Genomic DNA, 24,013 nt, shown 5'->3' on the forward strand with positions numbered 1-24,013 from the left:
GTCAAAGATCAGGCTGATGACTAGAGACCAGAAGTTCACCTTTCTTTCTGACGTCATAAGCAGCCAGGTTTGAAGACAATTAAACCACACCCCATTAAATTACATAAGCATTGCTGCACTGCCCATCTGTGGGAGGTTACCCAGAGCCATGCAGCACTGTCGTGATGAAGCTTTTACAAGGCTTTCCATTCTTAACTGTGACTGGTTAGCAGGGAATTCCTTATCAGAGCTGAACGGGCTGACGCCTGTGAGCAATCAGCCAAGTATACTGTCATGACTTTAAACCCATGAAACTTTAATAGCGATTTCCTGATGATTTAACCTCCTAAGACCTGAACTCTTCCACGGCATGCATTTTTAATTTCTCTTTCTATATTTGGGCTGATTGGGGCCCGATGAATGTAAAAACAAAGAATTACCAGATTTTTTTTTTTTTTACCTTATTTTTGTCCATCCATTCGCTTCCACTTATCCTTTTCAGGGTCGCGGGGGGCGCTGGAGCCTATCCCAGCTGTCATAGGGTGAGAGGCAGGGTACACCCTGGACAGGTCGCCAGTCTGTCGCAGGGCCAACACACAGGGACAGACAACCATTCGCGCTCACATTGACTCGCACATTCACACCTAGAGGCAATTTGGATTATCCAATTAACCTATCCCCACAAGCTGCATGTCTTTGGACAGTGGGAGGAAGCCGGAGTACCCGGAGGGAACCCACGCAAACACGGGGAGAACATGCAAACTCCAGAAAGACAGAAAGACCCCGGCCTGATGGTGGAATTGAACTCAGGACCTTCTTGCTGTGCGGCAACAGTGCTAACCACCGTGCCACCGTGCTGCTGTCTTACCTTATTTTTGTTTTTATGAAAAATCAGAGCCACATATGAGGATATTCGTTTAAAACTTTGATAGAACAGTAGCAGTATAATGTCCTCGTAAGTGGATATCAGGCCCTTGTAGAGCAAAATTGAGTATTTTGGCCTAAATAACCCAAAATGTGATGTCCACATATGTGGATGCCAGGTCCTAGGAGGTTAAGGAACAACTTCTGACTGTCAGGAAAGATTAGCCTCTTGAAGACCCAGCACAGCCACAACGGTGGACTCCCCACACCCTGTTGCGTACAATAGGGTTTAATCGATAACAAGAATGCTGATAATAACACTGTTGTGGCAGAAATCTGATCCCTCTCTAGTCTAATCTCATATTTACATCTTTATTGCAGCAGCAGGGAGATGCTCAGCTGTGTCTCCTACAATTGACACAGGCAGGGTCCAAAGTCTGAATAAACATCCATCCAATATGACACTGCAGTGATCCTGGTAAATCCACCACCAAGGACATTTATGTAAAATCTCCTTTATTAAACTTATTATCTTCTTATTTAACTTCTTATTTAAACAACATGACCTGCACGATTTGTTGATTTCAGCAGGTTGTGCATTTTAAGATTTGGTCCTGTACAGTAGTAGTAGTGGATGTAACCTGATATAAGCTTCAGTAGGAATACTGCAAGTTCAAGGTGAAAAACATTTGGATAGGCTCCCCTAAATTGCCCAGAAAGATACACATCACTCCACTGTGACAAGTTCCTTATTCACTTCTGAGTAAGCGATCCATTTCTCTTCCTCCTCTTACAATCAGTCCAAAGTCGAAGCGTCATAAAACCTGTGTCACTCATAGGCACGCTGAGTTTTATCCTTCCTCATACGGAGACGGATTTTATAAGACGCAAAGACGAGGAACGAGACGGGAATTAATGAAGATCCCACACCAAAGGATCATCGGTTAGACCGTTTTCATTTTAACAGTGACATTAACAGTGCTCTGTGATTTTTTTTTTTACCGCTGCAAACCTTGAGCGCTGACATTGAACACAACAGTTCAGATTAAAAAAGCCAAAAGAAACCCTTTAAATCGTCAGTACTTTGGTAATTGCAACTCATTGTATGGATTTCTTTTTCTTTTTCTCTCCAGGGACGAGAAATAAAAGATGTTGAGAAAGGTAAGGCTGAAACAAACTCGAGATAATAACTTTGGAGATGTGAGTTTTATTGAGAGAACTGCTGCCCCACCGAGTGTCACTTTGTGTTCCCGTAAACTGAAACCTAGTCCCGCGTCCCTGAAGGACAACGTGAAATCGTTCTGTCTTTTGCTTTCAGGGGGAATGGGTTTGGGTGGACTCGAGCATAGGGGTGCCCATCGGAGCAAGGGTCAAAGTAACACCGTCGGGTCAGCGGTTGCTGGTGGACGATGAGGGAAAGGTAAACAGTGTTTTTTTACACTCTCACAGGCCAAAAATCAAACATCCCAAAACAGCAACAGTTGTTGTTGTTTTGTCGCTGAGTGTATTCCCGTTTTCACCCTTCCTCAGGAGCGCAGGTTGTCACCGGAGCAGGAAGCCTCCCTCAAGATCATGCACCCTACATCGGTGGAGGGGGTGGACGACATGATCAAACTCGGGGACATGACGGAGGCCGGTCTCCTCAGGAACCTCCTGCTCAGACACAGACAAGGCATCATCTATGTGAGCAACACACTGAAGGAAAAAAGGATTTTTGTCACCAGTGTTTTTACACGCTTTGGACGCTTGTACCTTGACGTCAAGTATCTTTATCTTTGCTGTCATTGTATAAACGTGACACAGCAAAGCGTCTCCCAGAGCCAAATATAGAAAGAAATATATTACAAGACAGAGAAGACAGTTGCTGAGGATAAAAAGCAGATTAAAAGTAAAATGGATTTGGTTCATTCAACTCAATTTTCAAAATACACATCATGAGGCCAGCGCGCTGTGAATGACCTGATATAGACACTATGCTGTTAACGCTTTTGCCCAAAGACAGCAGGGATCTGCAAACCTGATTTGGATAAGTGGTTAAGAACAATTGGATGGCCTGATGATGGATTATAGGAAATATTCCTTTAATTTGTAACGTTCGTTTCTCCCAGATCACCTTAAAACATCTTCCCTTGATGTTTGATTCCAGCCTCACATGAATTGTCCAGATTTCTCTCGCTGGGATTTCTTTCTTTTAATCAACTTTGATTCAATTGTTGCAAATCCGAACAATAGAACATTTTAAATGTCCAGGCAGACTCCAAATTTGCACAAACTTCACTGTCGAACATTTATTTTCACTGTTTTTTACTAGTGACAGTACATTTTTTATTCAAGAGTTTAAAAAAAACATTTACTGAGTCGCAAATAAAAACACAGACGCTGTAACATTTATCATTTTACAGGTCCGGTGGACAAACTTTCTAAATGTTCATACCTTTTTATTTAGTGTCTGACATAATGAGATGGATATGAATAGACATAAGTAACAGATATAAGTACGCATTCTAATAACTTTAATAACTGCTCTGTTTTTAGCCGTGATTGAAAATAGCGTTGGATCATTTGTCTGACAAGAGCAACATTAAGTATCTTTTCACTCCACACACAGGATGTACCCTTAACATCATTTTGTTTAAATTTTCAATTCAGTTTAATTCAGTTTATTCACATTGCACCAAATCACAACAACAGTTGCCTCAAGACACTTTATTTTGAAAGGTAAAGACCCTACAATAATACACAGAAAACAGAGAAAGCCCCCAACAATCAGATGACCCCCATAAACAAGCACTTTGAAAGTGGGAAGGAAAAACTCTCAGATTCAGGGAGATGTTGCGGAATAGAGCCAGAGATTAATAATATTGACTGTGTATAAACACGTAGTAAGTGGAGAAAGTTGAAGGAGATTCATTTCTAATGCAACATTTCTCTGATTGTGTAGTCCTTCACGGGCTCGGTGCTGGTGGCCGTGAATCCATACAAAGATTTTCCATTATACACAGAAGAGCAGGTAAGGATATGCACAGCTGATGACTTCACTGTAATATCGCAGTGATCTACTTCACACGCGTACCCTCCTTTTTTGTCTCCAGGTGAGGTTATACCATAAGCGAAAACTGGGAGAGCTCCCGCCTCACATCTTTTCCATCGCTGAGGCCTGTTACTTTAACATGACTCGCCATCAAACAAACCAGTGCTGCATCATCAGGTCAGCGTCTGTTCTATCACTGAGGATCTTTAATATCTGAATTTGATTCTTTACAACTGCTCATTGATTTGATCCATCTCTGTAAGTGGGGAGTCTGGAGCAGGGAAGACCGAGAGCACTAAACTGATCCTGCAGTACCTGGCAGCCGTCAGCGGTGAGCTCTCTGAGCAGCGGATTGAGAAGCAGATCCTGGAGTCCAACCCGATTCTAGAAGGTAGGGAACACCAGCCAAAGAGTGCACAGTCATTATGAAAGTTGTTGTTGCACGGATGAACAACAACAACTTTTTTTTTCTTTTTGCATTTCAGCTTTTGGAAACGCTAAAACGATCCGCAATGACAACTCCAGCCGCTTTGGGAAATATTTGGAAATCTTCTTCAACAAGGATGGAGTGATTGAGGGTGCACGCGTGGAGCAGTATCTTCTGGAAAAGTCTCGTGTCTGTCATCAGGTGAGTCCGCTCTGGCTTAATCTCGTGTGCTGCTGTTGCCACTGTCACTATCAGTACCATCAACAAGAGGAGTGAAGCTAAAGTAAACATGTTCCCACCCAGCCCGCATAAAAACTTGCGTGAGCTTATCATTTTGTAACACTAATGATTAATTTTTTCCTCTGCAACCTCAGGCTCTGGAGGAGCGAAATTACCACATATTTTACTGCCTGCTGGCAGGAATCTCAGCAGAGGAGAAAAAACGCCTGAGCCTTGGGAATGCCAAGGAATACAAATTCCTTACCAAGGTATTGCAATAAGGAAGGCTGTGACTGCCCGCATTGCTGGTGAAGTTATTGTGATGTCGTGTAATTTATGCAATAAATTCTGCTAGTTCATTGCTCAGACTGTCCTGTAGTTTTAAAGGTTTTATTAATTCACAGCTAGTTTTCTTTTTCTTTTTTGTAAAAAACAAAACAAAACAGACATTTCTACACTAGATAGTAGAAAAATAAGAAATTTTATGTCATGTAATCTATTAGTCATTTACTTTAGTGTGTAGTATAAATTACAGTATTGTTAATTATTAATTGGCAAAGCTGTAAAACTTATGAAAATACAATTAAAAGTTTTAAATCTATGCACCCCTTCACATTTTCCAAAGCTGTCCTGTGGGCCAGATTGGAGTCTTTGCAAGGCCTATTCTGGCCCCCGGGCCTTATGTTTGACACCCCTGCTTTCCCCTAGCTGTTCTATATCTTGTCTCTCACTCTTCAGGGCAACTGCATTGCTTGTGGAGGACGAGACGATGCCAAAGACTACAGTCGTATTAATTCCGCCCTAAAAACGCTGAATTTCTCAGAAAAAGACTGTCACGAAATCTTCAAGCTCCTGGCGGCCGTACTACACCTGGGAAACGTCTGCTTTGAGGGTGAGGATACAGAGTTAGAAACTATGTAAAGATTTTAGCCTGCACACAATGGAGCTTAGTTTATCTTTAAAATCATTTCCCTATCAGATTTCAGCAGAACAGCTATTCAAGTGTTGCCTAACGTTTAATCAAACATATCTCCATTCCTGATTTTATCGAATGCTAGATTGTGATTCAGTGTCAAAAAACAAGCATATAATAAATAAGAGCATCAGTAGGCCTGATGATACCTATGGCAGATCGCAGTCTGCTCAGATCTATTATTAAATGAGTGAACGAATTTATTGTTCCATAAACAGGCAGCTAGTTATACAACAGTCAAACTGAATAGCAGTGAGCACCTGATAAGACTAAATCATTTCTACACTTTGAATTTGTCAATGAAATTATTATTATTTTTTAAATGGAGAAGTTGACCGCTGATTTATTGGTTTATAGGTTTGGCTCATGTCACCGTTTCCCAAACAAAGTTGAGAGATGGGGTCATGATTTTTTACATATAACTTTGGCAGCACGGTGGTTAGCACTGTTGCCGCACAGCAAGAAGGTCCTAAGTTCAATTCCACCATCAGGCCGGGGTCTTTCTGTGTGGAGTTTGCATGTTCTCCCCGTGTTTGCGTTGATTCTCCCCGGGTACTCTGGCTTCCTCCCACCGTCCAAAGACATGCACTTAGGGGGGAAGGTAAATTGATCAATATAAATTCCCCATAGGTGTAAATATGAGTGCAAATGGTTGTCTGTCCCTGTGTGTTAGCCCTGCGACAGACTGGCGACCTGTCCGGGGTGTACCCCGCCTCTCGCCCTATGACAGCTGGGATAGGCTCCAGCGACCCTGAAAAGGATAAGCGGAAGCAAATGGATGGTTAGAACTTTGGAACAGCTGTTTTGGAATGAATGAAAGTTTCTTTGTTTTACTGACACCAGAGAACCAAAAGAATAATAATTTCACCATCAACTTTTGGTCCCTAGATGCATCTGTTGGATTTGTGCATCAGCATTATTTTATGTTCCAAGCTAGATACATTTGTGACTTGTAGTTGTGTATAGGAAGTGGTTTGGTTAAATCTCCTGACTGGTCTTTTAAAACTCACACTGACCTCATTTCACAGGATTACTCCTTACAGCTGTTATTGTGCTGTTTGTGTCTTATGTATGAATTTGTGTTTCCATCAGCCAACACTCAAAATAACCTGGAAACCAGTGAAGTCAGAAAATCGGAACATTTCAATGTGGCGGCATCACTACTGGAGGTGGGTCTCCTTCTCTATTAGCAGGTAAGATCTACTTTGCTATTAAATAGCACTAGTAAAGGGTTTTTTTCTATGTTTCTCGTGCTTAAAGGTGGAGAAGCCCACCCTGGCGACCAATCTGACTCATCGATCCTTTAAGACCAACCGAGAAATGGTGACTAAACCTCTGAGCTGTGAACAGGCAGCTGACTGCAGAGACGCCTTTGTGAAGGTAATGAGGGAGAGCCAGCAATTTTAAATCACTGCTTCCTTATTGGTTCCTGGCATAGGATGAAAGAAACCTGGGCCCTGTAAATGCTGCACGCTGTACTTTATGAGGAAGCGTTCCAGTTTCACTGTGATAGAGCAGGAGATGGTTTCCAACCTTTGACTGGTGCTTACAGCGTTGCTACAGTTACTCGGCATGTTTTAGAAAACTCTCGTCTTACTTTTCCTTGATGAGCTTCAGTGTAGATTGACTGATTTCTTATGTTTGTAAGGTACAAGACATGTAAAAATCCACACGCATCGTCACCAACATGTGGGTCAGGTGCAGAGCTCAAAAGAAACAATTAAATATAGAAAAGAATAAACAGTTTGCGTGTTTCAGAACTCCACCAAAATGTAACTCTGCTTGGTTTCTGTTCTCTCAGGCGATCTACAATAAGCTGTTCATATGGATTGTTAAGAAAATCAACAGTGTCATCTACAAGAAGCTGACCAGCAACTCCAAATCAGCCTACCTGTCCGTCGGCCTGCTTGACATCTTTGGCTTCGAGAACTTCAACACTAACAGGTCAGGAGGTTTTTTTCTGTACTTCCTGTTTTGTACTTCATCAGATATTTTTTTCATTTTGACTTTTTATTTTGAATTCAGTTCAGTTTATATTAGTTTAGTTTTTATTATTGTTATAATTTTTTATTAGTTTCAGTGTTGGTTTTAGTCTTTATAACTATTATTGTAGTTAGGGCGTACGCCAAAAGCAAGGTTTTACAGAATCAGTACTGACATTACAATTTAAGAAACAAAAAATATTGATAGCAGGTGACTCACAGGTTCATAAACTTCCAAAGTCTCAACAAACATTTTTGTCAAAGCCTTAATAGACAAGTTGTGATAACAAATTTTACACAATTATCAAATAATAAAAGTAAGAATATATTTTTTATTTTCACAAAATCATTTCGGTTTAATTTTTTTCTAAACTCTAGTTTTTCTTTGTAATTTAGTTAACTAAAAGTCTAGTACTCTTTTTCACTTTGGTATTGTTCAGCTACAATAACCTTAGCCTGAACTGTTGATGCAAAGCAGCATAGATTAGATATTTAAGTAAACAAGCAGCTGAACCTAATAAAGTACATAATAAAGTGGCCTGTGAGTGTACATTACCAGTATCCTCATTTTTACCCATTCGATTAGTTGAGTCAAACGTATTTTTCAGATATCTTTAAGCTTTCACAGCCACAGCACCGCCGCCCTGACATATTTATGAAGCATTAGACGATCAGACAGAGCTGGCATTTCGTGGTATACTAAGGCATCTAATTTTCACAGTTATCACTATTTACAAGCCATTGTTTATTTTACAGTTTTGAGCAGCTTTGCATTAACTTTGCCAACGAGAAGCTGCAGCAGTTCTTCGTGGCCCACATCTTCAAACTCGAGCAAAAGGAGTACCTGAAGCAGGGCGTCGTGTGGGATAACATCAACTTTAGCGACAATCAGAAGATTCTCGACCTTCTAGCTGGAATACAATGTAATGTGCTGGCTCTCGTTGATGAAGAGAGCCACTTTCCAAAGGTATGCTTCTGCTGAGGTTTCTTATTTAAGGTTCTGCCCTGCTGCTTTTTAATTCAAAATAATCACTTGGTTGGCCTTAGGGTACAGACGCTACGATGCTAGAGAAGTTGAACCAGCACCACAAAGGAAACAAGAACTACATCGCCTCCAGGAGTGAACGTGACACAAACTTTGGGATATTCCACTTCGCTGGCCTGGTTCAGTACGACTCCAATGGTAGGCAAGCAAACAGCAAATATTAAAACCTCAGCCAACGCAAGGTGCTCATGAGCGCAGTAATAATTTGTTGTTGCCTTTTTTCCTCCTTCCTCAGGTTTCTTGGAAAAGAACAGGGATGCTGTCAGTTCTGACATCATTAAGATGCTTGACATGTCTGCCAATAAGCTACTGCGTGACATATTTGAGTCTGAACTGTCAACCAATGGGATTAAGGCTGTTAAAAATAAGAAGTTCATCATGACCCCAAGCAACTCTCTGCGGGTATGAAAGGATAAAGTCATGTCCGATCCTTGGGCAAACTGCAATAAATGTTCCTGTGTCATTTAGTTTCATAACGCTGCCAATGTTTATTTGATCAGGTGTATCAACGACTTCATTTTTGAGTTTTTCCTTCTGTCACGTGTCATCCTCACAGGGACCGGCTGACACTCGCAAACAAGTGCCAACGCTTAGTGGCCAATTCCGGCAGTCTCTGGACTCCCTAATGAAGGCTCTGTCTGCCTGCCAGCCTTTCTTCATCCGCTGTTTCAAACCCAACAACGACAAGCAATCTGAGGTGAATGAGCAACTGCTTCCGCCGCCATGGCAACATCATACAGTTGCTGTGTAAACTGAGCAATCATGTATGCTAAGAAAGGGAAATGAGGGGGAAGCTTGTGATAAACTAGTGTAAACTAGTGTATTTCAGCAAACTAATGTTTGAAAGGATGTCGCTGTGTTTTTTGTTTTGTTTTGTTTTTATGTTTACTGCCACCATTTGCAATAGAGCTCATTCTGTTTTGTGCCATAAACCAACGGAGCCAATTTCCTGTTAGATATCACCTGATATCACAGAGAGTAAAGTACAATGCTGCGCTAGTATCTGGTGAGCTTTTCTCACCCTTTGGATTTAGACTAGAAGTCATGAAAAGTTCACACATTCTGAACTCCCTGACCAATAATGTGGCAAAGCTTTGTCAGTCCACAGTGCCACGTGTCACAGTTCTGTGAAATCCAAGCACCTGCTGGCAGGACTGGCACTTACTTGGTGATCGTGGTCCACACAGGACAACTTCAAATTCAAACGGGTCATTAAGTCTCAAATCAGCAAATGCTTTGTACATTTTCTGCTTGACCTTCCCTAATTTACCTAAAAATCTAATAAGCCAAAGTTTGAGCATATGTAAGGATTGCTATTAAAAAGAGCACTGAATTTTCCAGGGTTTTATCTTCAATAGATTTTTAGATATTCATGTTCAAAAATTACCACATATTTCAAAGTGTGAAAAAATATCCGGTGGGTTGACGAGCCATTTTTCAAAAAAATTGATCTTGAAAAGTATTTGAGCAAAAATTTTCACAGCAATCATTATATATGTTTAAACTCGGGACCATAAAAAATGTTAAAATAAAATTTGAAGACATTTTTGAGATGGAATACCTCAGAGGTATTTGACTTTTCTTCCAGCCTCTCTGAGGTTAATAGCTGTTGTAAAAAATAAAAAAGTGAGAATAAACATTGGGTAGATTTGAAATTTGATAGAATCAAATCTGGCACACGGATATATTCACATGTGCCAGATTCGGCTTGGATGATCATTTGATTGGGTATACACTCAAAACAAGCTTAGAGTAATGAACTGCTGACATTTTACTGTAGATGTGGAATTTACCCCATAGTCCAGCCTGAAAAATAAAAAGGTTGGATAGTTGTTGTGTTAAGAGAATATTCATCACCACTTTAATTTGTTCTCTTCTAGGTGTTTGACAGAGAGCTGTGTATGCGTCAGCTGAGATACTCCGGCATGATCGACACCATCCGTATTCGGAAGCTGGGATTTCCCATTCGACACACATTCGACGACTTCTTAAAGCGCTACAGGGTGCTTCTGAAGACGACCGTCTGCAACCCCAATACCGTTAAGTCATGATGCATCCTGTTTTTGGAACCCAAGATGTGAAAATGAGTCTTTTATTGGGCTCTCTCGTCAGCTCTTAACTGATACATGCTTTACTGTCTCTCCAGGAGTCTGCTGTGGCCTGTTGTAAAGCCATCTGTGAGGCGGTGATCGAAAGGGAGGGCGAATGGAAAATAGGCAGTACCAAAGTTTTCCTAAAGGTGCCGAAAACTTGTAACTGCAAAGCATGTTGTATTGTAGCTTTTACTCAAGGCACAAGATGGTAAATGTATTTGTATAGCACTTTACTAGTCCCTAAGGACCCCAAAGTGCTTTACACATTCAGTCATCCACCCATTCACACACTGGTGATGGCAAGCTACATTGTAGCCACAGCTGCCCTGGGGCGCACTGACAGAGGCGAGGCACTGGCGCCACCGGGCCCTCTGACCACCACCAGTAGGCAACGTGTGAAGTGTCTTACCCAAGGACACAACGACCGAGACTGTCCAAGCCGGGGCTCGAACCGGCAACCTTCCGATTACAAGACGAACTGCAAACTCTTGAGCCACGATCGCCCCTTAGATGATCGTGGCCATGACATAGCGAAACACTAAATCAAAGAGACATTACATCTCTCTTGAATGATTGCAGAAAATGAATCCACATTAATGTGAATCCACATTAATGTGAATCCACATTAATGTGGATTCATTTTTGGAATATGATTAAAGATTGAAGTTTTCTTTAATATCAGAAAGTCTTTTTTTTAAAATTCTCTTTATTTCAGGATGCCCACGATTCTATTCTTGAAAAGCGGCGGGAACAAGAGCTCAGCAGGGTAGCTGTGGTGATCCAGAGAGTCATGCTTGGACAGAGAGACAGGTGCAGGACATCATACACATTCATATCCAGTGCAGAGGGAAGGACTGCACATATGAAGGCTTAAAAATACACCTTTTTAATAGCTTAAGTTCTTTGCTTCAAATCTCTTTTAGAAAGTCTTTTCTGAGGAAGCGTTCGGCAGCCGTGGTGCTACAGCGGTCCTGGAGAGCCTACATGAAAACAAAGGTTCAATAACCTTTTATAGAAGTCAGAGCTTGTAACTGCCTTGGTGTTTAGGGAGGACTCACCTCAGGTTTGCTTCCCTCTTTCGGTCTGACCAGGTTCAGCGCGGCTTTGAGCGGCTGGCAGCACTAATCCGTAGCCGGAAACTCCAGGCAAAGTACCAAAAGCAGCGAGAAGCAGCAGTCGTCATACAAGCACAGGCATGTACTCTCATGCAGTAACTGTTTAGTGCAATATGTTACAAGTAGTTGTTTTTTATTGTTTGGAATATTGGAAAATATCGCTGTATTTGATCACATTTTAAGCATTTTATAGTGAAATTAGGATATTTTATCAAATCTTATCGAAATCTACGTTACATATCGGTTGTTGTGTATTTTATTAATTACTGATATTTTTGTTATTTCTTAAATAATTTACTTTAAATTGCACTGATTGATCGGGTTTAGGTACGAGGCTATGTGGCGAGGAAGGACTTGAAGAAAAAGAGAGAGGCAGTCACACGGCTGCAGGCGCAAAGGCGAGGAGTGCTGGCCAGAAGGAAAGTTGAGTCCATGATCAACACGGTGAGTGCTCAGCATCTTGGAAGGTAAAGTTGCACAAGTTGCACTCTGAAAAGGAGCCTACTTTCAAACCTTTTTTTGTCTCTTTTGTGTCTCCAAGGCTTTCGTTTTAAAACAGCTGGAGGAGGTCTCACAGATACTGGACAATGAAACCAAGTCAGAGTCAGAGCGCGATTCAGACGACGAAGATCTTCCCGTCACGCCTTCAGTCAATGTAGCAGACGAAGAAAGCTCAGAATCTGAGGTTAGCTGATTCTAATTCTGTCATGTTAACATGTCCTAGTTTTACTTCATTGAGTGTGTGCGTCTAAGATCTGGTATAAATTCTCTTTTCCCTCCAAAGACGAGTCACAGCAGTCCAGAGCCTGTAAAGATAATCTCTGAGCTCTTGGAGCCAGAGTTGATAGTCACCCCACCATCAAACTCGATAACCCCGACCCCTTCGGTGGATGAAGATGAGGAGGAGGAGGAGACCGATGACTTTGAGGACGACAGTGAAGAGTTTTCATTCTACAGGTTCAGCCGGCGTTACTTCCAGGACAACGCCAGCCACACGCACATACCCTACCGACTCAAGAAGTCTCTTCTGCATCTCGACGATGAGGGTGACACACTGGTGAGAAGTCAGATGGGAACGTGTCACAGCCGTATCACTATTAACCCAAGAGATTTCTCTCCTCACAAACAGTTTCTCATTCCTCTGCTCACCTCCAGGCATGTCTGACTATATGGTGGATCATTTTGCGCTTCATGGGGGATATACCAGAACCCAAATCCTCAGATGCCATATCAGTGGCATCAAGCAACACGCCCCAGGCTCCACCCAGCAGGCAGGGCAGGAGGCTGAGCAACTTGGTGGGACTGGACCAGGTAAACTATTACATATATCTTATTATTACACTGAAAAAAAAAAACAATCAAACTATTTAACCTCTAGTAATGATGTCATTTCCGGACAGAAAATACTGAGGAAGAACAAGAAAAAGTTTGACAGAAGAGCCTCTTCTATCGCCGAGGAGGTGACTATAATACTCTTCATTCTGTCTTTTTTTTCTGTCACTGATTCATAACACACACTCTGTGGCAATTGTTATTATTATTACTATTATTTGTATTATTGTCATCGTAACCAGCCAGAAAACTTGACAGAAGAAGAGGATGTTATGATTGGAGAGGGTACCACGCTGCAAAGGCCACTTTCAGACTTGGAAAAAATTCACATCATCATCGGCTATGCTCTGTCAAAACACGGCATATGGTAAATGCTGCCTTACAAGTATTTTGAAGAATGAACAATATGATATATCTGTAAATAACTGTGGGTAAATGTGTGTAAGTATTTTTAAGTAGTGTGCAATTTTATGCTAATTTTGCAGAAAAACAATAATTTTCTCATCTTACTAGACGGGCTACAGTTTTTGGGCTGTGGGCCGTGTTTACTTGGATGTGTGATGAAAGGTTTCTCCCACTAATCCGAGTCAACTGTCTGAGATTTACATAGGCTGCCTAAAATTACTTACACGTCAATTAAAATTACATATGCAGTACTTAGATTTAAGCATTTGTAGATAAATATGATTACATTGTCATTTCAATTATAATAACTACAATTCCATTTAATTACAGGGAACTATGGTTATGGGCTGTATTTTAAGATGTTACCTACTTTTTTCATATTTTTTTTGGTTCTCTCTCTGTGCAGGGATGAGATCTATTGTCAGATCTGTAAACAGCTGTTGAAAAACAATGACAGGAGGAGTCGTATGCAAGGGTGGATTCTCCTCTCCATCTGTCTGGGGATTTTCCCTCCAACAGACCTCTTTAGGAAGGTCAGTCTACATGAAGTCATTTTATTAATCCTGCCTCAAACTTCATGTTTAATCCTTGTCATGCCACTTTACTTGAATTTAGCGGAGGTATTATCATGTTGCTTACTGTGTCCTGTTCTGTGCTTCACAGTATTTAGAGAACTTTCTCCGCAGAGGGCCAAATGATTACAGGGGGTATTGCATTGAGCGCCTGAAACGTATCGTAGCCAATGGACCAAGAAAAGAGTTGCCCTGCTGGATAGAGCTACAGGTAAAAAGCGGAAGGTGCTCCAATATGGTGCTGAGGTCACTGTTTATTTAGTTTTAACTTTTGGCCAGCAGCAGCAAAATTTGAATTGTGGTTGGAAACAACTGATTTTTTTTCTTCTTTCTTACCCTGCACTGAAAGGCTGCCAGGACCAGGAAACCCATTGATACGACTGTGGCAATACAGGATGGTCGAAATATTGAAATACAACTGAACTCGTCCTCCACATCTGAGGAAGTCTGCCAAGATGTGGCCAATGACATCGGTCTCAAAGACACCTACGGATTCTCCCTGTACATTAGGCTCTATGACAAGGTCAGCGAAAGCTTCTGATTCTACATCAAGTCTTGGGTACTCTGTATCTTCTGACTGTAGGTTCAGACTAGTCCAGTGCAGAAAGATTTGCAGTTTGCCACACTCATTCATACTCTGCTGACTTCTCGTCACTAGATGTGGTCTCTGGGGAACTCTGGGGAACACGTGCTAGATGCAATATCTCAGTGTGAGGAAGAGATGAGGAGGCAAGGCAGACTGGAGAAGGATACCCCATGGTCGCTGTCCCTCCGCAAGGAACTGTTCACACCCTGGCACGAAAGTAAACTAGATGAAGTCAGCACAGATCTTATCTACAGGCAGATCATCAAAGGAATCAAGGCAGGAGAGTACGTTGCTGATAAGGTAAGGCTTTTTCTTTTTTCCTGAAATATTACGGAAAACAGTGTGTAATAATAATAATAATAAATTTGATTTACAGTCGGCTCTCAGGACACTCCAAAATCGCAGTATGCACATCTACTTTTCTGGTGTATTTTCATCTTATGTACAAAATAAAGCACAAAAGGGGCACTAATTGTTGCTGGGCCAACGCTTAAGAGACCTTAAATATAAAAAAGCCTCCAAGGCACTCCCCTTTCAAAATAAAATAAAAATGCTTTCATTTTCATGGCAAGGTTTTGTAAAGGACTGCAGTCTCTTCCAGTGATAAGCTAGCTGCCTTATCACGTAAAACAGTTAAAGCCAGTAAAACCGCTGCAGTCTGAGAAGTAACTCATGAATGATTATTTTTAATGTCCTTCTATAATCAGGATTTATATTGTAACAGTAGAACAAGTGACAAACCCACAGAAACCTCTCATTCAATCTTGCAGCTCCTGTAAGCCTTACAACACATCTTAGCTTGGCTTTAGCTTAGCTAACGTTTAAGCAAATGGCAGACAGAAGAAGAAGGTGAACAACTAGCTTGGATACATGGTGATATGTATGTAACGGCCAAAGAGTTGGAAAAATATAACGACTAGGAAAGTGAAAGCTGATGTTAATTTAAATGGAATAGCTGACTGCTTACATTGCTTTGTGGCTGTCGGACGCATAGACGGGCAACCATTTCCTACTAGCTTAGCCTAAAAGTTGTAGATGTTTGTTCACGGCTAGTTTCTATTGCCTGTGTCTCACTAAAGAACAAGGAAAGATTTGGAAAACAAGAAAATCTATCAGTAAAGTTTTATTTTTTTTTTTCATCCATTGTGTTTTTAGAGTAAATGCAATAATTGTGATTCTTAAATGAACAAATTAAGAGTAAGAAACTAGATGACTGTAAATGTAAAATTTACTATACTGTGGTGCTAAACAGTATATCAGCAGGCATTTTGTAGTTTTCAAATATTTTGCAGCTCAAATAAGTTACTTAGTGAGGTCAACTATTTCTTATTTGTAGTAGCTATTGGTCCACTTTTTATTCTACAGTAAATTGTATCATGATGTTCTCCAAACATTTTGTCAACTGTATCTAATAAAGTTGTACTTTATCTACTCAGGATGATGATTATATCCAGCTGGCAATAATGCACTATTACATCAAGTTTGGCTCCGAGTATAGCGTTGAGAACGTCACCAAAGTGGTTAATGAGTGCATCACCACCCAGCTTATTGAAAGCAAGTCTAGAACAACATGGACCCAGTTCATCAGCTCGGCACACAAAGAGGTAAATCAGTCTATTTTATGTATGGTCAGCATGTATTGTTTTAAAACATAACGCCTCATAAAGGCAACCTCACAATCGTCGTTACCTCATGTAGGGTCCTTATGTCAGTGGGAGGCAAAACTCGGATGAGGTAAAAGGAGAACTGGTGGACATCGCACGCAAGAAGTGGGCAATCCACTTTTCAAAGTTTTTTGAAGTCACAATGATGTCAGGTGAGTCTGCGCACAGCTTATTTCACACAGAGGCTGGGATATACAATCCTTTTACAAGTGAATGTTGCCCGTGTTACACATTTGTATTGCAAACTTTACTTTTGCTAACTAGCATTTATGAATTCCAATTCACTACTTAAAATCTGCAACACCATATCTGTCCACAGGACCACCTTTGCCCAAAAGCAGATTTATTGTGGCTGTAAACTGGACTGGCATCTTCTTCATGGACGATAGAAATAGGCAACTTCATGAAATTCCTTACATAGCAGTTAAGAAAGTCCAGGAGAAGAGGTACGGTCTCACATTTTTATGTCTGTGTGTATGTAAATTTGCTCTATTTACTTTCTTAAAAAGCTTTTTAAATTGTGCCTTTAAAAGAATCTAATAAAACTGACACTGATGATTATGACCCATTTAGTGACAGTGCCCAGACCATTAGCTTGAGCACGATCACAGGAGAGTATGTCCTGAAGTCTCCTGAAGCTGACAAAATTGTAACACTGATAGAGAACAATGTGGAAGGGCTGAGACAGCGCTCAGTGTTTGCAACCGCTCAGCAGGACTCTAGCAAATCAGGTAAGAGTCTACAGGATGTTCAGTATCCATAAATACAGTCACGCACACCAAAACACTCACGTCTGTCTGTCTGTCTGTCTCTGTACGCTTCTGCAGATGACCCGCTGTTTCTAGTTTGTAAGCGAGGTGACCTCCTGCAAGTAGACAAAGAAAAAAGTGCCCCTAATGAGAGCTGTTTCATCGCCACCAACAAGCGCACTGGCAGCTCTGGTGCAGTCCATAAGAAAATATTGCTGTTCCTGCCAACTGTTACCGAGCCCACTAGTGAAATGCTGGTAAAGTTGACTTTACCTTACATGTTGAGTAGTTACGACTAGTTTATCAGAGCTCAGGTCTAGGCAAATCACTGATTTCATTTTTTAATGGTGTTTTAATGGTAAAGACTTTACTAAAGAACAGAAAATCTTTACAGACATGAAGATTTTTCATTGTGCGCTTCTAAGTCTATGCAGTGAGAGATGCACAAGTTCTGTTAGTTCACATCATATAACACCCTCTTGTAGTTTAACTGGCAAATTGCTTCTGACCCTTCAGGAACAACTCAATCCAAAGCAGGATAAGAGGAAAGTTTCACTAGCTCTTAACCCCGTTCAAGGAGAAGAAACAGTGGCCCCTGTCTCTTTGAAAGAGTTTGCCCTTGAGAATTTCAGGTAATACTGAGGCTCTTGTATTTTTAGCTAAACGCCGCTTCTCAAAAATGTGGCATTCATGTTTGACTCTTCATTTGGCAAATCGAACAGCACTCGTGCAGACGATATTTAAGCTCTTTGTCCCTCGCAGATCTGTGAGTGGCGGTCGGCAAGGACACAAAGGAGGCAGCAGGGAGAAACTGTGGATCGTTTCCAGAGAGCCTCTCAAGCAACCACTCCTCAAGGTGCTGGTCAACAACTCTGAGCTCAGCAACCTGGCCTGCAGTGCCTTCACTGATATCCTTTAAAAAAAACACATGAACTGGTACCTGCATTTAAGGATTGCTGAGATGTTTTCTTATGACTAAACCACAGTTAAACTAGCATCCATACTGTTGGTTCACATAGGCAGATATTTGAAAGTATGGTACCGAATTCTTCAGCAGTTTGTCTGTAATCTGAAGAGGAAGGAGCCATGTCTAATTTTAATGTCGTTTGAGTGAGTCCTTAACGTTAGCCTCTACCCATCCTGAAGTACATGGGCGACTACCCCATCAAACATGTCCGCAGTCCCGTAGAGTTGACCGACCAGATCTTTGGTCCAGCCACAAAGCATGAAGAACTGCGCGATGAAATTTACTGCCAGATCATGAGACAGATGACCACCAACAGCAACAGGTTCTCCAGTGTTCTTCACTGTGTCAGAAAGACACCAAAACAATAATCACAAAAAATCCATTTCCATCATATCGTTTTCTCTTTCTTCCCCTCACTTCAGTTTGAGTATAGAGCGTGGGTGGCAGCTGATGTGGCTGTGTTCAGGCTTGTTCCCGCCCAGCTGGGATTTATTGAAACACACACGGTGCTTCCTGGAGTCGCGGCCCAGATACCCACTGGCTGCTCTTTGCCTGGAGAGGCTGCAGGAGATCTGCAGGTCAGCCTGGCGATACGAACACTATTTAGAAGCAAAGGTCCTGAGAAGATTAGAAATACTGACTATTTTGATACTTCAAAATGTGGTTGTCCGTATTTTAGAAATAACATTGCTTTAAAACTGGTATTAAATTGTGATGAAAATCTAACTGACAGAATCTACTCTCTGGTAAATGCTGGCCCCCAAAATTACCACAATGCACTGATTTGTCAGACGCACACTTTAGAAACCACAAAAAAGTTTATCAGCTGAGTTTAATTTTTTTTTTTAAACATGTCCACAAGATAACACCGGTATTGTAACTTAGTGATCTGAAATTCCACATAAGTTTTTTTTTTTTTGTGTGTAACTTCATTTGTTTTGTATACTCAGTAAGAAGCCCAGGAATCTTCCTCCCCATTTTATAGAAGTGGACGCTATCCAACAGAACAGCCCTAAGATCTTCCAGAAAGTCCACTTCCCAGATGAATCAACTGATGTAAGAACCTGCATTCAATCAATTTTTGGATTTAATGTTAATTTTAAAAAATGCAATCATTTGCACAACTCATAAATCCCAATTTTATTCACAATAGAACATGAAATCATGTTGAATGTTTAAACTTGAATGTTTACCCCTTTGACGCATAGTGGTCACTACAGTGGACAGCTATCCAAATGCTGTTTTCTTGAGTTTGTGTCAGTGTTGACGTTATACTTGCACATAAACCACTACATTGGACACTGATGTGTCCATACCCTGCCACCCACTGGTCGTTTAATATTACTATAGATGTATGACGTGTTTCATTGTAATTATTGTTATTTAACCCTTTCATGCATGAATTATGACAACCTTGAGCAGGATTTTTTTCTTAAGTATTGTTATTCATCTTTTCAAGCCTAAAGATGAATAAAAAATCCTGATCGAGGTTGTCATAATTCTGCATGAAAGGGTTAAATTTTGCTATTTGATGAAATATATTCACTCATTTTAATTTGGATTGAAGCAACATAGCTCAAAAAAAGGCTGGAAAACCTAAAAAGAAACCTTTGTGGGAATATTATTGCACTGTTTAGGTTATGTGGCAACAGATCAATAACATGACTGGGTATAACAAGAACATCTTAGAGGGGCGGAGCTTCTCAAAAGTAAAGCTGAGAGGTTCACCATCTGCAAAAAATTGCATTTACAAATTGTGGGAAATTTTCAGAATATTATTCCTGAATGTAAAACTGGGAAGACCAAATATCCCATGTTCCAGATATGCTGCATTCTTTTCTTTGGGCTAAAGTTCTCTTAAAATGGACTAAGACAAAAAAAAAAAGCCTGGATCTCTGATGGTAGCTTGCATATCTGAAAAGAAATGACCAATGCAGGTTTTAGAGCAACATATGCTCCCATCCAGATGACGTGTCGTCCAAGGAAGTCTGTGCATATTTCGGCAAAACAATTTAAAATTGCATACTGAAGCTTTTACAACAGGATTGCTTAGTAGTAGAGGAGTCCAGGTGCTGAACTACCTGAAGTCCAGACCTTTTACAAATTAAAAACATTTGGCTCATCAATGCTGTGACACATTTAACATAGTGTCACAGGTTTCTTGGCATTGGAGTTGTATTAACCGTAAGAGAGAGATTAAGAATCAGTTTTGCCATTAAATGTCGATTTAATGTTATCATGATTTCTTGTCCTTGCTGTGGCGCAGATAGTCGAGGTGACATCAACAACCACAATTGGAGACATGCGCATCAGCATCGCCTCTCAGCTCATTCTGAACTCACCTGAAGGATACGGCCTGTACCTGAAAACGCTAACCAAGGTGGTGTTGCCTAACACTGTCAGTTCAGTGTTTTCGATCAGACATCAGCTTGTACAGTGATCTGACAGAAAAGACAAAAATGCTATGCACAATATCACAATACAGTCCATACGTAACGAATACATCTTTTTCCTTTATGTGACGAAGCGTTTTTGGTTTCAATTCTTAGACGGTGAGCATGGAAGAGGATAAATATTTCTTTGACAGTCTAAAGATAACCTCAGACGTCCCCAAAAAAAAGAAAAAGGGGAAAGAAGGTAATGGAGTAAACCAACTGCCGTCACTTTTTTATGCATGTCTTTGCCTTGACAGATCTAATCAAAATAAATCTCACTTTTTTTAGTCACTCAGACCAATTTACCTTCCTTGGTACTCTTTAAGAGGAAGCTCTGGTTCAATGTGAACCCGGGGAAAGATGTGAAAGCAGATCTCACTTTCCATTTTCCACAGGTATCTATATTACAACCACTCTCTTTATTCACTGAGATTCTTTTCATGTTTAAGATGAATAATTGCCACGATATCTTACCTCGAATTTGCTTCTTTGCAGGAACGATCGAGGTACCTGCGGGGATACCACGACTGCACCAAAGAAGACATGATTACCCTGGGTGGGCTCCTATTCAGAGTTAAAGTAGAGTCAGACATGTCACAGTTCGTCATGATCCCCAAAATGCTGAAGGACCTGGTTCCTGCTGACCAGCAAAAAATCATGTCCCCGGATGAATGGAAGAAGGTAAAGAACAAATTGTACAGAAGCACCCCCCAAATGGTCTACTTCGTGTCTCAGAAGATGGGATTGGAGCTCCGGTGTACGGCTATTTTATGCTTTATCGTTTTTCTTGCAGCACATCATCTCCTCATACAAGCAGCAGAGTGGCATCACAGTGGACGAAGCCAAAATCGACTTCCTAAAAATCATTTCAAGTTGGCCAACCTTTGGCTGTACCTTCTTTGAAGTTAAAGTGAGTTAGCTGGAGTAAGTGACAGACACACTGGCCCGCAAGAATTTGAGGAAACTGATGTTACGTTGTTTCATTTGCAGCAAACATGTGAATCTAGCTACCCAGCCATACTTCTGATCGGCATCAATAAGCAAGGGGTTTGCTTAATAGACCCAGAAACAAAGGTATGTTCAATAAAAAGCACAATATATTTCTATTTTTACAGTAGCCTAAGGTCATTTGTGCTTATTTGCAAATAACATTGCATTACTTGAAACTCTTTTAGGACACACTGATAATGCACGAGTTCAGCCGCATCACAGAATATTTCAGCAAAGGCAACTCCTTCCAGATGACCATCGGCACCATGTTCAGGGGCGTCACCTTTGTCTGTGAAACCCCACATGTGAGTGACAGGCTTTGAATGTATTTTGATGCATGACAAAACACAGAATTTCCTTTAGAACGAATGCCAATAAATGTTAAGGAGAATAAAATATGACGTGAAAGATTTGCACAAAAAGAATCATTCTTTTCTTTTTCAGGCCCACACGATCGAAGACCTCCTCAGATCCTACGTCAGCATGTATGAAAAGGCAAGGCAGGCCCCCCTTAATCACAGGAAGAGCATATTTTCTTAAGGTTTCACTGGCGCAAGTATAGACTTAACCTTTGTGGATTATATGTACGCCTGCCAAATGTCTCTATAGGAATGTATTTGTATCCTTAAAAATACAAACTCATCAATTTGTACATTTAGATTTTAGCATTTACAATTCTTTCTAATGAACAAGCATTCAAACTGTAATATTTCCGTTGTTATCGCCTTAAATGCAGTAAAATTCTGTTTTCTGAAGAAACGGTTGCATGTCCACGACTTCCTCTGACCTTCATGTAACTGTCACGGCATTAAACTATTACGTCCAACTGTGTCCTTATTCCTACAATGATTAACATTTAACACAATTCACAAAACACTCATTACATTTCCCTGCTGCTTCTTATGTCTTGCATTTTAAAACCCAGCTTCTTTTTTTTTTTAGCGCACATTCCCATCAGTTTCAAAATGAAACATTTTTAAAAACCCACTTTTCACCAAGAAATATGTGCACTTAGATTAAAACGCAGCTCCCTTTTCACAAACAGGAACCCTTGTGCATGGAAGTATTTTCCATTTTCATTAACACGTTTAGAATATGTGAAATTCATGTTAACAAACTGTTAATCTTCACATGCTTTGTAGTGTTTTATGCAACAAATCAGAACATTATAATAAGCTTGTGGCCTAAAATAGACCAGATTGTTGTTAAGGGAGTAAAAACTAACTGATTAACTATTCTTTACTGATCAAGACATTCAGTCCTTGCTAGGTCTTAAAGTTAGGTCAGTATGGTTAGGTAATAATGACATATTATACTGTGTCATTATTATTACTATTATTATTTAACAAAAAGCTAAATTTCAGTAACTTGTAGAACAACACTACCTATAACTTAATAACCCAAAGTAATCGTATTCCATATTATTTTATCAGTTTTTCACATCACTGTAGAGGAACTTTGCTTCACTCTTTTTTAAAGCATTACTTCAGCTCAGTAAAGTTTTCAAGCAGTCATTTATGCACACCTCAGAGTCCCGCCACAACATTTCAATCAGGCTGAGGTCTGCACTTGGACTGGGCCATTGCTACACCTTAATTCTTTTCTTCGGTGGTTCTGTGGTAGATTTGCTGCTATACTTGGGATCATTGTCCTGCTGCGTGACCCAGTTTTGGCTAAGCTTTCGATGTCGGACATAAGGCCACACATCTGACTCTAGAATACTTTGGTATACAGATGAGCTCATGATGTAAAGCCCAAATCATCACCCCTCCTCCACCGTGCATCACAGTTGGTATGAGGTGTTTTCTACAGAGGTGCCAGCACTTTCTGAGGAATCAAGTACATTTGATTAGCAGCACTTAGCTGCTACTTACCCTCTTAATTCCTATAAAAGCAGTAAGGGTGTGCTTAGTTTTTCCACACACTGCGTTTTGGCTTATTTAATGTTAAATAATAACTCGTTATAATAATGTTGTGTTTTGTTGTTCATTTGAGATTGTATTATAGAGTAAACTTTATTCATATGATTCTACTATTTCTTTTTTACTATTTCTAATGTCTCTTGAATCTGTAGTTAAACTACTCATTTTAGTGATGCGAGATTTGAAAGTTTTACCCTTTTCAGAAGGATTCTTGATTGTCTTGTAAATATTCTGATGAGCATATTTGTTACTACTTTTAGCCTTATTGAGTAATCGCCTATACAGTATGCTACATAACTGCAGATGCATATATTTACTAATACTATATTTCAATATTTTTTAAAGTACACAGGCACATTCATTTTTATTCCAAGTCTACCTGCTTTTTTATTACTGGATTGATTCATATATCATAAAATGATATAAGGAAAGAAGGATGTTGGCATGGACTGCATCCTAAATGGTCTTACTTTTATCTGGACTTTGAACGTGTATCAAGGTATTTTAAATGTTTCTTTATTTTCTTATAATTGATTTCAATGCTTGAAAATAATTGAAATACTTTAAACAGAAAATTGTTTGTTTTATATTTTTTTATTTTTAACAGTTGGACTGTTGGATGCGAGAGCTGTTATAAAAAGTCATACCTCTGCAACTGTGCAG

General features: G+C 40.3%; 1 pseudogene across 1 annotated transcript; it reads left to right on the top strand.

The window, feature by feature from the left end:
- The first annotated feature begins 1,992 nt into the window (after nucleotides 1-1,992).
- LOC102778006 (unconventional myosin-VIIa-like) lies at nucleotides 1,993-22,265 on the top strand (annotated as a pseudogene). Its single transcript, XR_015716750.1, has 49 exons — nucleotides 1,993-2,004; nucleotides 2,162-2,263; nucleotides 2,374-2,526; nucleotides 3,785-3,853; nucleotides 3,936-4,051; nucleotides 4,138-4,265; nucleotides 4,360-4,502; nucleotides 4,676-4,789; nucleotides 5,259-5,412; nucleotides 6,586-6,662; nucleotides 6,754-6,873; nucleotides 7,295-7,437; nucleotides 8,232-8,442; nucleotides 8,523-8,658; nucleotides 8,756-8,922; nucleotides 9,077-9,217; nucleotides 10,401-10,559; nucleotides 10,667-10,759; nucleotides 11,329-11,423; nucleotides 11,537-11,609; nucleotides 11,705-11,806; nucleotides 12,056-12,172; nucleotides 12,270-12,413; nucleotides 12,513-12,785; nucleotides 12,884-13,039; nucleotides 13,129-13,188; nucleotides 13,303-13,427; nucleotides 13,872-13,998; nucleotides 14,129-14,248; nucleotides 14,387-14,560; nucleotides 14,696-14,923; nucleotides 16,060-16,227; nucleotides 16,322-16,439; nucleotides 16,607-16,733; nucleotides 16,861-17,018; nucleotides 17,115-17,293; nucleotides 17,553-17,668; nucleotides 17,799-17,944; nucleotides 18,172-18,325; nucleotides 18,426-18,581; nucleotides 18,954-19,059; nucleotides 20,270-20,383; nucleotides 20,553-20,640; nucleotides 20,727-20,833; nucleotides 20,934-21,119; nucleotides 21,232-21,348; nucleotides 21,429-21,512; nucleotides 21,614-21,733; nucleotides 21,873-22,265. The product of XR_015716750.1 is annotated as an unconventional myosin-VIIa-like (transcript).
- Nucleotides 22,266-24,013: the final 1,748 nt, after the last annotated feature.

This window comes from Neolamprologus brichardi, chromosome 18 (genome assembly GCF_056152115.1).
Source record: "Neolamprologus brichardi isolate AB-2024 chromosome 18, ASM5615211v1, whole genome shotgun sequence".
Taxonomy (NCBI): domain Eukaryota; kingdom Metazoa; phylum Chordata; class Actinopteri; order Cichliformes; family Cichlidae; genus Neolamprologus; species Neolamprologus brichardi.